Below are 12,204 nucleotides of genomic sequence, written 5' to 3' on the forward strand. Positions count from 1 at the left end.
TAGTAAAAAAATTTGAAATCCACCACTGATGCCTAAACTATCTGTTCTGATTAAGATGGCCAGATAGTCTCAGGGAGAGACATTCCCACAACTGGTGGTTCTGTTCCATATTATCCACAGGCTGTTTCCAAAATGCCTAGACTTCCCCCACCCCCAACCATAGGACCTGAGTAGCATTCATAGAATTGTCTGATAAGGAGGGAAATCTGCAATAAAAACACCCCTGCATCCAAATGCAGCCAAGGGGACTGGAAATGCAAAGTTATCCATGTATTTTAAAGCAAGGGCAGGCAGAAGGGAAATCAAGGACTTTTGACTTTCAATTATTTTATGAAATTGCCGTCTTTCCTGCAAAGAACCAAAAAACTGTTGTGGTACCAGAAGATGACAATTTTAGTTATATAGAATGAGGCAGGCAACCATTTTACAAGCTCTGCACTTCCTTCCTTCCTTCCTCCCTCCCTCCCTCCCTCCCTCCTGCAGCCTGCAGCCTGCAACATGACTAGATTTGGGTGGTACTGTTTTATTGTTGTTTGTACTGTTAGGGGATTAACGAAGCTAAATGCACCTATGTATCTTTATTTCTTACTCTTATTTCAGTTAAACAAGAAGTCAATTATTCAGACAAAATCCTGGCATGTTTTTAATGCCAAGTTATGGTTGTATGATCTAGGGACATTCTCAGAACTTCAAAGAGAATGTTGATGAGCTACATTTGGCCTGCGAACCACAAATTATCCATCTCTGACCTAGATTTTTTTAATGCAATCTTGCACTTTGTTAAAAGGAAAAAAAAAATTAAGGCTTAATGCGTCCGTTGTCTCATTTTCCCTCTTTTGGAAAATAATTTGTAAGTTTGCATTTTATAAATTTGTTATGCTTGCTAGTCAAAAAACCCCCATATTTCTGTGTTCCAATGTCCTGCCCTAATAGAAGATGAGCTTCAGCCTGCTGCTGGGGAAATGTGAAGGATATGAGTAACCAAACTGGCAGAGGAGATGGGTATACATTTAATGGGAGGTGTCCCATTAAGTCCTGCTCTGGTGCCAATCACCTTCTGTAGCTGTGGAGTTGCCAGAGGGAAGCAATATTCCCGTTGGGCTACACGGGAGACGCTGATCCATGGACCACCCAGCACTTGGCTGAATGGTCATGAGGACTGTTCCAGGAAAGGCATCAGTGTTGGGAGGAAAGTTTTAAGCTAGGGTGACCAGATGCCAACACCATTGTGCTGCATTCCCAGAGATGGTTTAAATAAAATGAGGCACATTTCTAAAGACATTGAACAAGTGGCATATCAGTGAAGCCTGTACAGTGAAATGAATAAATCTCCTTGTTTTGAACTGAAAACACAATTTCCAAAAATAAACTGGAAAAAAAACATGTGCCAAAAACGATTGTGCTGTTATGTTCCTTCCCCGCCACACCAACATTTTTTCTCCATTCCAAATCTTGCTTGAAATGATTGCTGATCTAATGTGTTAATAAAGTCAAATGTGATGGCTATGTATTACCACTCTTGAGGGGCATATAACTATCCCCTTAATTGGTTCATTTAATTTTGCCTAGGATGCTCAGTTTCTAAATTACTGAGTGTGTCTGTGTTTCCAGGTGTCGATGGATAGGGAGAGAACCCATTCCATGAAGATTTTTTTTTAAAAAAATTCACTTGAAAATGTCCCCTTCTCCAGACTGTATTAGCATAACAGTACGTGGTTAGAAAAGCTCATCATCAGCTCTCTCCCAAATCAACCAGGCTTGCAGTTGATTAGGCTTTCAGTGAGACAGCAGAGAGATGCTCATACTGGGAGTTGATTCCTTAAAAGACACTTTGAGACACCTTAAGAAACTTAGCCTTTAAGGATAACCAGGGAAGGGAGATGCCTAAAGTTTGCAATTTATGTGTGCATCTATGACCACAGAGTCATCATACCGTGTGACCTAGATTCTGTGTGAATCTCAAACCCATCCATCTCTAGCAGTGGGTTGACCTCCAGCTGCTCTTCTGGGCTACTTGCAATTCAGCACAAGCCGGCATCAGAGGCCAATCAAGGATGTTACCAGAGGCCAGCCAGAAATCAAACCAAAGGCTTAGTGGCCACTGCCAACATCTACATTCCAGTGTCAAGAAGCGTCATCCAGCTGCTGCCTTGTTTGCTTGGAGGGTACCCACATCCGTCTTTGCAAAGCCAAAGCAACTAAAGGCCATTATCTTCTCCTCTGATTACTACTCAGAAAGGGATTCCTGTAACTCTTTGTTGCCCAAACCACTGTGGGGTTGCTTTAAAAACAAAAACTTGTAAGTTATACCACAATGTTCTGTAACCTCACTCTGAATTAGAAAAATGCTATATAATATTTTACTATCTATTGAGGTATAGTGTCCAATGCAGAAATCTAGAAAAGCAACAATTTGAGAAATAAGTCTAAATATCTTAAATTCATACACATACGGTCAGAAGCAGGGGTGAAATGCTTCCGGTTCGGACCGGATTGCCCGATCCAGTAGTGATGGAGGCGGATGGTTCGGAGAACCGGTAGCAAAAATCCCTGCTCCCCCCCATGCCCAGCTGAGCTGCGCTATCATCAGAGGCTTTTTTTCTTTTAAATGCCTCTGACAATCCAGGCTGAGTTGCCTGATCGGCATAGGGTTTTTAAAAAACCCTCTGACGATCAGGCAACTCAGCTGGGATCGTCAGAGCCTTTTGAAAGCATTTTTTTACAACCTCTTCGCCGAAGAGATTGTAGAAAAAAATGGTTTTAAAAGTAAAAAAAAAATTGGCCACGCCCACCCAGTCACATTACCCCCACACACCAAGCCATGCCCACAGAACCAGTAGTAACAAATTTTAGATTTCACCACTGGTCAGAAGCATGCACATATTGCATATATTACATATGTAAATATACACAAAGAGACCCTTTTGCATCCACTGAGAGAGTTCTAGAAGGACCCCTAATATTTGATTTAAGATATAAAAATATTTGAATCCAGCAAGGTTGCCATGCTTACTTAAGGGATGGTAGGAACTGTAATCCACACATCTTCATGTATGAAGATTGCAAAAAGCTATCTTATATATTCTTATATATTTTTCATAAGAAAAATTAAAACAAACAAAATAAATGATTTACCTATCTGTCTATTATTATTAGCACGTTCTTATGAAGGTTGGCTATGACATTTAGGAAGGCACTCTTTCTCTCTCACTAAGAGAGACATTACAGTAGTGACCAAAATTGTGGAAACCTTTTGGGAAAAGTGTGTTTTTGAGGTTTAATGGCTAATAACACCACTTTTTTTTTTTTTTTTTTTTTGGAGTTTCAAGATAATCACATTCCACTGCTGGAATGGTCTGGGAATAGCCCAGACCTTAACCCAATTGAAAATCTATGGAGCCAACTAAAGAAACTTGTTAGTCAGAAGCGACCCAGCAATAAAACCCAGTTAATAGAAGCAATCATTCAATCTTGGTTTCACATTAGAACAGATGCAGAACTAAAAGACTTGGTTCACTCCATGGGAAGACGTTGTAAGGCCATAATTCATACTAAATTGATGTGATAATTTTTGTACATCTCATTTTTTCTATGGTGATAATTTTTGTATATCTCATTTCTTCTACATGTTTCACTTTTCTTCTTTATACCGTAACTGCTATTCTAATAGCAAATCCTTCATAAAAGTTATTGCATTACATTCTTGATTAAATTCCATTGATATATAATTTTATGGTACTACTGAAAAAAAAAAGTGGTGTTATTAGCTAGTTTTAGAAAATATACTTTTCCCAAAAGGTTTCCACAATTTTGGCCACTACTGTATATTTTTGCATTTATTTAAAATAGTTGACTCTGTCCCAACCACTATGTAGAATGAACTGGAAAAGAAGCATTTATTCTGCAATGTTTCCGGGAGATAGGAGGAGAGTACACTGGACCAGAAGATCTGTGAAAAAGAGTTGTTAATGGTGAAGTCTTATACACAAAATGTCTCTGGTTTGCACTGCCAATGGAAAGGGAGCAAAAATCTCTCTCTACTATCATTCCCCAAGAACTAATGCCAATCATAGTGGACTGTGTTAGATCAATTGGATGCAAAGCAGTGGTGGGTTTCAAATTTTTTTACTACCGGTTCTGTGGGTGTGGCTTGGTGGGCGTGGTATGGCTTGGTGGGCGTGGCTTGGTGGGCATGGCAGGGGAAGGATACTATAAAATCTCCATTCCCATTTACTCCAGGGGAAGGATACTGTAAAATCTCCATTCCCATTTACTCCAGGGGAAGGTTACTGCAAAATCCCCATTTCCTCCCGATCAGCTGGGACTTGGGAGGCAAAGAATAGATGTGGGCGGGGCCAGTCAGAATTTTTACTACTGGTTCTCCGAACTACCCAAAATTTCCACTACTGGGTCTCCAGAACTGGTCAGAACCTGCTGAAACCCACCTCTGATGCAAAGTATGTTCATGGGTAGCCTTGTTTTTGTTCCAAAACTCCCATTGCAATGCTGGAATTTTGCCACTGTTTTTTAAGGATGGAAATAGTGCATTTGGCTGATGCAGATTTACTGCACTCATTTCGGTATAAAATGACACTGCCTAAAATCAGCAGTTCTGCCATTATGTTTCGGTGATGCGATCTGACCGTGCTTTTGAGGACTGCAAATGGATGGCGAATTGCTCACCTTTTCCCTACAGTATGATTTCAGAATCTATGGTCTTCCAGATGTTGAAGTATAGTTCCCGCATCTCCCGACACTGGGCATGTTGGTTGAGGCTTCTGGCAGTTCAGCAGCATCTGGAGATCCAAAAGGATACTTTTCAAGGGAGTTACCCACCCATTTCATCATTTCTTTAGCATTATGGATACCACCTCTATTACTCAGAAACATTGGAAGGATGTAGTCCAACCCATGTCTCCATGAAAATAAATATTCTTAGATTTCCTATTTATTGGCTTTATGTACTCTCATAATCTCTAAGGACGCCATCTGTTAATAAAATTAAAACATCCACCTCTCTCTCTCTCTGCTTGCCTATAAGAGAAGACGAGGTTGGTGCAGCTGATCCTGTTTCTGAGCAAATTTAAAGGAAAATATTTTTTTTCTTTTTCTTCTATGGTTTTTTTTTTTTTTTTTTTTTAGTCCATGTGTGTATCCTCCAGTTTTGGGAGTTCTTTATAGGGGAGCTCTCGAATAAAAAAATCAAATGCCAACAAGTACACAGAAAATGTGTTATTCCATCCATCTCTTCTGGAATAGCCACAAAACTGTACAAGCCTGGGAAGCTTCACAGCTGTCCAAGAATCTAGCCCTATTTTTCAGAATTGACATGAAAGGAAAAAACGAGTGCACCTTACTTGATTGACCAAGAGTTATAGAATGCAATTAGACACACTACAGGAAATACCAAGCTGCTTTCTGAAGCAAGACTAAGATTTGATGAAGTTCTCCAAGAGGAGATCTACAGTGGCTTAGGCGAAATTGAAAAAATGAAATACAGCTCTTGCCAATATCTGAAGTAGAAGCCAAATGCAAGAAGAGGATACAGGAAACTCAGGATTTATTTTATACGATGGGTATATCAGAGTCAAGCAATGTTTATGAGTAAGATTCCATTTTTTAGAAAGATGGACTACTGGCTGAAAGCAAGGTATGTTACAGAGAACGTGGCCACATTTGCCCAGGTTAAAAAAAAAAAAAAGGAAGATCTCACCACATTCTTTTGGTACTTCCTATTTGCCTTATTTTTGTTGAATTTGTTTTTTTTTTAAGTGCTTATGTATTTAAAATGTTTCCCTTCAATTTTTTCCATATAAGTACATTTAAATTTTAACGTGGCCATTACTTAGAGAATGGATAGATGAAAGAGCACCTGTCATTTTTACCGAATTTTGCAAGTAATTTAATTTCAATAGTTTTCTTTTGATTGAACATTACTTCAGACTTCAGATCAAATCTGCTTTTTAGAGACTTTCCTGCTGTTTAGTACTTCTGAACCTGGCACACTTTTCCAAAACCTGCACTATTTAGATGCGGTAGGATAATATTCCCAGAATTCCATAGGCAGCAGAGCGAACAATCATATTTGGTGGGGATTTCTGGAAATTATAATTTCAGAATATCTGAGGATACCAAAATATACACATATGCGCGCACACACAAGCACACACACACACATGAAAGTAGCTGTAAGAAATCTAGGGACTAGTAAGAAATGAGTTTCTGTTTTCATTCTGTAAACTCCATTTTAAATATAAGACAGAAAGAACTTGAAACTTTTAAGAATTTCAAATGAGAGAAGAAAACACAAGTGACAGTTTCATCTATCCAGGCAGAATGTAGCTCTTTCAATAGTGTGGACTGAGTTCTTAAATAAGTCATTATAGATGTGATGCTGAATTAAACTTAATGATAAAGGTAATAGTTCTTCTTGCACATATGTGCTAGTCGATCCCGATTCTAGGGGGTGGTGCTCATCTCCATTTCAAAGCTGAAGAGCCAGCGCTGTCCGAAGACGTCTCTGTGGTCATGTCGCCAGCATGACGAAACGCCAGAGGTGCACAGAAAACACTGTTACCTTCCCACCAAAGGTGGTCCCTATTTTTCTACTTGCATTCTTTACGTGCTTTTGAACTGTTAGGTTGGCAGAAGCTGGGACTAGTAACAGGAGCTCACCCCGTTACGCGGCACTAGGGATTCGAACTGCTGAACTGCCAACCTTTCGATTGACAAGCTCAGCGTCTTAGCCAGTGAGCCACCGTGTCCCACTGAATTAAACTTACCACTTTCTTTATTTTCCAAAGGGTCCTCATAGTTATAGAACAGGCAGAGACAAAATGGTCTTGATTAGAACAGGCAAATAAGAGAATTCCATTTTGTTATTTTTTTTCTAAGAACAGCTTTCTTATTTTTGTTCATACAATGTACAGAATCTGTTTTTTAATTTTTTTAAAAAGCCCATGAATTTTGGTGAAAACAAAGCTGATGGATTCATCCTTTCTTTAAAGACTCATGCTTTCCCTAAATCTTGCTAAACTGCCACAAATTACAATGATAACGAATGTCGTGCTCCAGGAAGGATTTAATTGGGATTTGAATTGATCGAGTAAGAAATATACCACCAAATTTCAATAATTAATTTTTGATCTCTTTATCAAATGACACAGTGAAGTAATCATATAATGTTTTTACATGACTTGTCTCTGGAGAATGTTTTAATCTGCTTGATTTCATATCCTCAGCAGACAACAAACAATATCGTAAATATGTTCTTCCACGGTTCAAAATAACCCCCCAGATTTGTGAAACCAAAAGATATGTAACTCTCAAAATATTTCATTGATTTAAGTTTGCTTTTATTAGCATTAACAGTATATTGGTCATCTCTACATTTTCTCTTTTTTTTTTTATTTGATTTATATGCCTCCCTTCTCCAGAGACTCAGGGCGGCTTACAATGCGTTAAGCAATAGCCTTCATTCTTTTGTATATTTTATACAAAGTCAGCTTATTGCCCCCACAAACTGGGTCCTCATTTCACCTACCTTAGAAAGGATGGAAGGCTGAGTCAACCTTGAGCCTTGGAGAGATTCGAACCAGTAGAAATTGCAGGCAGCTGTGTTAATAACAGGGTGCACTAAACCACTGTACTATCAAGGCTCTTACCTCCCAATAGAAAAGATTACATTTTAGGAAACTAGAAATGCAATTTCATTTTGAATTTCACTGATACACACATTTCTACAAATACTCCATAGTCTAAGATGTACAGTAGTGCCACAGGTAGATCTCAACTTACAATCTTCCATTTAGTGACCATTCAAAGTTACAACAACACTGAAAAAAGTTTCTTCCAACTGGTCCTTGCACTTATGATGGTCACAGGATCAAAATTCGGGTGCTTGGCCATGAGCTTATATTTACAATGGTTGCAGCACCCTGGGGTCATGGAATCGCCATTTGAAATCTTCCCAGCCAGTTTCCAACAAGCAAAGTCAATGCGGGAAACTGGATTCATTTAATGACTATCTGATTCACTTAACAAATGCACTGATTTGTTTAACAAGAGCAGCAAAAAAGATTGTAAAATTGGACATGACTCACCTTACAACTGCCTTGCTTAGTAAAAGAAATTCTGGTCCCAATTGGTTATAAATTTACATGAAATACAAGATTCGTTTTGAGAAAAGACAAACCTAGCCATTTTTTTTTTTTAAATTTGATTTATATGCCGCCCTTCTCCGGAGACTCAGGGCGGCTTACAGTGCGTTAAGCAATAGCCTTCATACTTTTGTATATTTATACAAAGTCAGCTTATTGCCCCCACAAACTGGGTCCTCATTTAACCTACCTTAGAAAGGATGGAAGGCTGAGTCAACCTTGAGCCTTGGAGAGATTCGAACCAGCAGTAAATTGCAGGCAGCTGTGTTAATAACAGGGTGCTTTAAACCACTGTAGTACCAAGGCTCTTATCCCATTAGTGGCCAGGGTCAATAAATCATCAATATATGATAATAATCTGTCCTATGATCAACAGATGTCAGTTTTTATGCTCCACAGATATGAGCGTTTTCTCTATTCAACTGAATTCAAAATGCCAATCCGCAAACAAAGCAATGTGAAAACTTTTATCGATGTTTTTGACACAATGAGAGGTTTTTGATGGCTAAGTTTAAACATTCTGTAAAATAAATAAATACATATGCAAGAAGAATTTTCAGACTAGCATTCTCTAATAGAAATAATAACAATGTAAGGAATTCAATACTGTTGGTGATTCATGGAGCCCTTGTGTCTCTATTTTAAAAAAAGCAAGCAGATGGAAAACCAATTTACAAGTTTAGTAATAAACCAAAATCCAAGTCTCATAGCAGAGACAAACAGTTTTAAAACTTATAACCTCTCCAGTTGCTCATGATCCCTGAAGTTTTTAAACTATTGCCATAAAGAAATCCGGCTACTGTGTTTTGCTCTGAGCCCTTTGAAAAATTGGCCAACAGGAATGTATTTAACAATATCAGATCTGTTTGGAAAGCAGTCTGAGTCTCATTCAGACAGATTAACAGTAGATAAATAATTATCGTTTAGTAATGTCTTGCAGTAATACTCTCTATGAAATCTTATTATTATAGAAATGAGCCATTAATTATTCAGATTGCTACAATATACTTCAGAAGGAGATGCTATTAGTTTGTTTTTATAACTCTGGTTTGCCACACATTGCTCTTACTGGATCGTTGTTCTTGTGTTCTGGATTCCCTGGAAAAACAAATAGCATAGAAATAATTATTGTTGAAATACATCAGTAATAGAAATGTCTTTTGCTTTCCTAATGTATTCCTACGAGTTGAGGGTCTGCTTTTTTTGACTCAACTGAGCATCGATCCATTGATTGTGACAGGAATTGATCAACTGGCTAGTTGCCTGAGCCTGATGTCATGTGCTGACTGTGAGTGACTGGCCCAAAGTCACCAGCCGGTTTTCATGCCTAAAGCAGGACTAGAACTCACATTTTCCTGGTTTCTAGCCTTGTGCCTTCACCACTAGATCAAACTGGCTCTCCCTGTAATATAATAGAAATGATGGCCGATCATTTTAAAATTACGCAGCGAGAAACACATCCATCTGCCATGGTGGTACAGCAAATCCATTTTGAAAGTTGTCACTTGCAATATGTTTTGCTTAAAGGCAAATGCTTCAGAGGAATTCCTTCAGGTTAGGTGTGGACCAAAATAGCAGTGACAGACCCACAATTCATCCATTTCCTAAGAGAGCTGGCCATGTACAGCCTAAACAATAAGGTCATTGTTTGGACAAGAAAACATATTTTGTTTATGTAAAGGTTAGCAAGTCTTTAAAATCTAGATAAGGCTGCTGTACTTCGGCCTGTTCAGTTTTTGAACCCTGGCAGGTAAAATGTTCATACAATTTCAGGAGTTACTTGATTGAAGAAAAATCCTGCCAAATACCACAAACACATCACAGACAAGCAGCAAGTCATAAACTATATCTTTATTTTGGTTGCAATCAGGCTGTTGACTTGTTTTGTATTATTTTCCCAGTAAGATCACATCTAAAAATACTTCAGAATAATTTCTGGTGCATGCTCAGATCTATTTTATCCAATTAGTCTGTTTCTCCACATTCAAGTCCTTCAGTAGGAGTGGATGTGCTGCAAAAATTATTCTGAAAAGTTAACCAAAGCAAACACTGCTAATCTTTAAAGCAACTCTTCTTTATTTCATGTTTTCTTTTCAGCCTGGAAAAGAGGGAGGAAGGGAGGAAGGGAGGGAGAGAGAGGGGGGGGAGGGAGGGAGAGGGAGAGAGAGAGAGAGAGAGAACTACTTGAAAGAATCTACTCATAATCAATGCATCTCTTACATCATCATCAGAATTTTTAACAGTATGGGCAAGTGTGAAAAGCTCTAAGAGTAAATAGTGGTTTTCAGCCCAAGAAGTTATATGCATTCCTCCCCCACTCCCCACCCCCACCCCCAACACGGAGACGGACCTCTTTCTCTCTTCTACACACATGCATACACATATGAGTATTTAATGTAATGATTTAATACAATGTATTGCATCGCCTTGACTATTGCAACACTCTCTACATGGGGCTCCCCTTGAGGAGCACCCGGAGGCTCCAGCTGGTCCAGAACGCAGCAGCGCGGGTAGTGACGGGAGCAGCATGGCGCTCCCATGTAACACCGCTCCTGCGCGAGCTGCACTGGCTCCCAGTTGTCTTCCGGGTGCGCTTCAAGGTGTTGGTTATCACCTTTAAAGCGCTCCATGGCATAGGGCCTAGCTATCTTCGAGACCGCCTGCTGCTACCAACGACCTCCCATCGACCCGTGCGCTCCCACAGAGAGGGCCTCCTCGGGGTGCCATCAGCCAGACAATGTAGGCTGGTGACCCCCAGGGGGAGAGCCTTCTCTGTGGGGGCACCTACCCTCTGGAATCAGCTCCCCCCAGAGATAAGGAGAATCCAAGACCTCAGTGCCTTCCGTCGCGCCCTTAAAACCCATTTATTTAAACAAGCCGGGCTGGCTTAAGATGAAATTTTTAACTGTTTTTAAATGTTTTAAACGTTTTTAATTGGTAAATGAGTTTTAATTGGGCCAAATTTATATATCTTTTAATTGTTTTTAATATTTGTTCTGCATGTTTTTTAATCTGGCTGTACACCGCCCTGAGTCCTCAGGGAGAAGGGCGGTATAGAAATCCAATATAAAATAAAATAAAAATAAAATAAACTACATTATATATACTTGTAATGATTCCAAAATTAGAAAGGAAGAGTGTTTTTGAATCAATGCAAATGATACTACAAGTAACAATTAGGAATAAAGGTGAAAAATTGTATTTCATTTCACTTACTGAAGGAGAGAGAGAGAGAATTTTCTTTATTTGCACTTTTTTCTATAACATCAAAGCAATAGTATTGTAATTGTATACAGGAAGTCATTATTATTCATTTTAAAAAAATGATTTAAACCTAGGACATACGGAATCATACTCTCTGATCTTGCTTCTTTGCTGATCCAGAGCCACTTTAAAGACTGAGAGCTGACAAATTTGGTTGAGTCAATTTCTAGAATCTGTATAGGTTCATCCTTCCAAAGAATGTAGGATCAGCTGTAAATCTTCATGATTCAGCCCATCTTACATCTATAGGAAGATATATCTTCTTATATCTATAGAACTAAGGGGTACTAAATTCTGCAGGCATTTTTTATAATAAATATCTGTATGTAACTCAGGGTTGAAATGTTTAGTTCCCTGGTGCTCTCTAAACTTGATTGTTTGCTTTCCGATGTTTCATTACCAGACTAGGTGACATCTGTATCAGTAAAATGGGTGGCATAGAAAATTAATCAAAATTAATTAATCAATCTTCAATGCTAGAAAGAACTGGTTTGCCTGCATGTCTTCTCAATTTCCCCTCCCCCCTTTCTCCATCCAGAGTTATCCTTTTCAGTGAAATAAATGTTCCAACAGAAGAAAAGGTGATGACCAGTTACTCCTGACTATGTCCACCTCGGTGAGAAATGCACTGTCCACAAATGATGCTGCCTCCTTGCTTTAAGGCTGACAAAGAGAGTTGTGCCAACAATGCTCCAATGAGAGTCAGGAAAAGATAAGCGCTAAAGCTGCCATTGTGACTTCATGTTGATGCTGCCCAATAGAAGGAAGGAGGTTCACCAGT

General features: G+C 39.0%; 1 long non-coding RNA gene across 1 annotated transcript; it reads right to left on the minus strand.

Moving 5' to 3' along the window:
* Positions 1 to 9,990: 9,990 nt before the first annotated feature.
* LOC148116723 (uncharacterized) lies at positions 9,991 to 11,629 on the minus strand. The gene is made up of 2 exons (XR_015733715.1): positions 11,505 to 11,629; positions 9,991 to 10,257 (listed from the first exon to the last, which is right to left on the minus strand). It is a non-coding gene; the product is annotated as an uncharacterized LOC148116723 (long non-coding RNA).
* Positions 11,630 to 12,204: the final 575 nt, after the last annotated feature.

Source organism: Pantherophis guttatus, chromosome 1 (assembly GCF_059756535.1).
Source record: "Pantherophis guttatus breed Tessera chromosome 1, ASM5975653v1, whole genome shotgun sequence".
In the NCBI taxonomy this organism is placed as follows: domain Eukaryota; kingdom Metazoa; phylum Chordata; class Lepidosauria; order Squamata; family Colubridae; genus Pantherophis; species Pantherophis guttatus.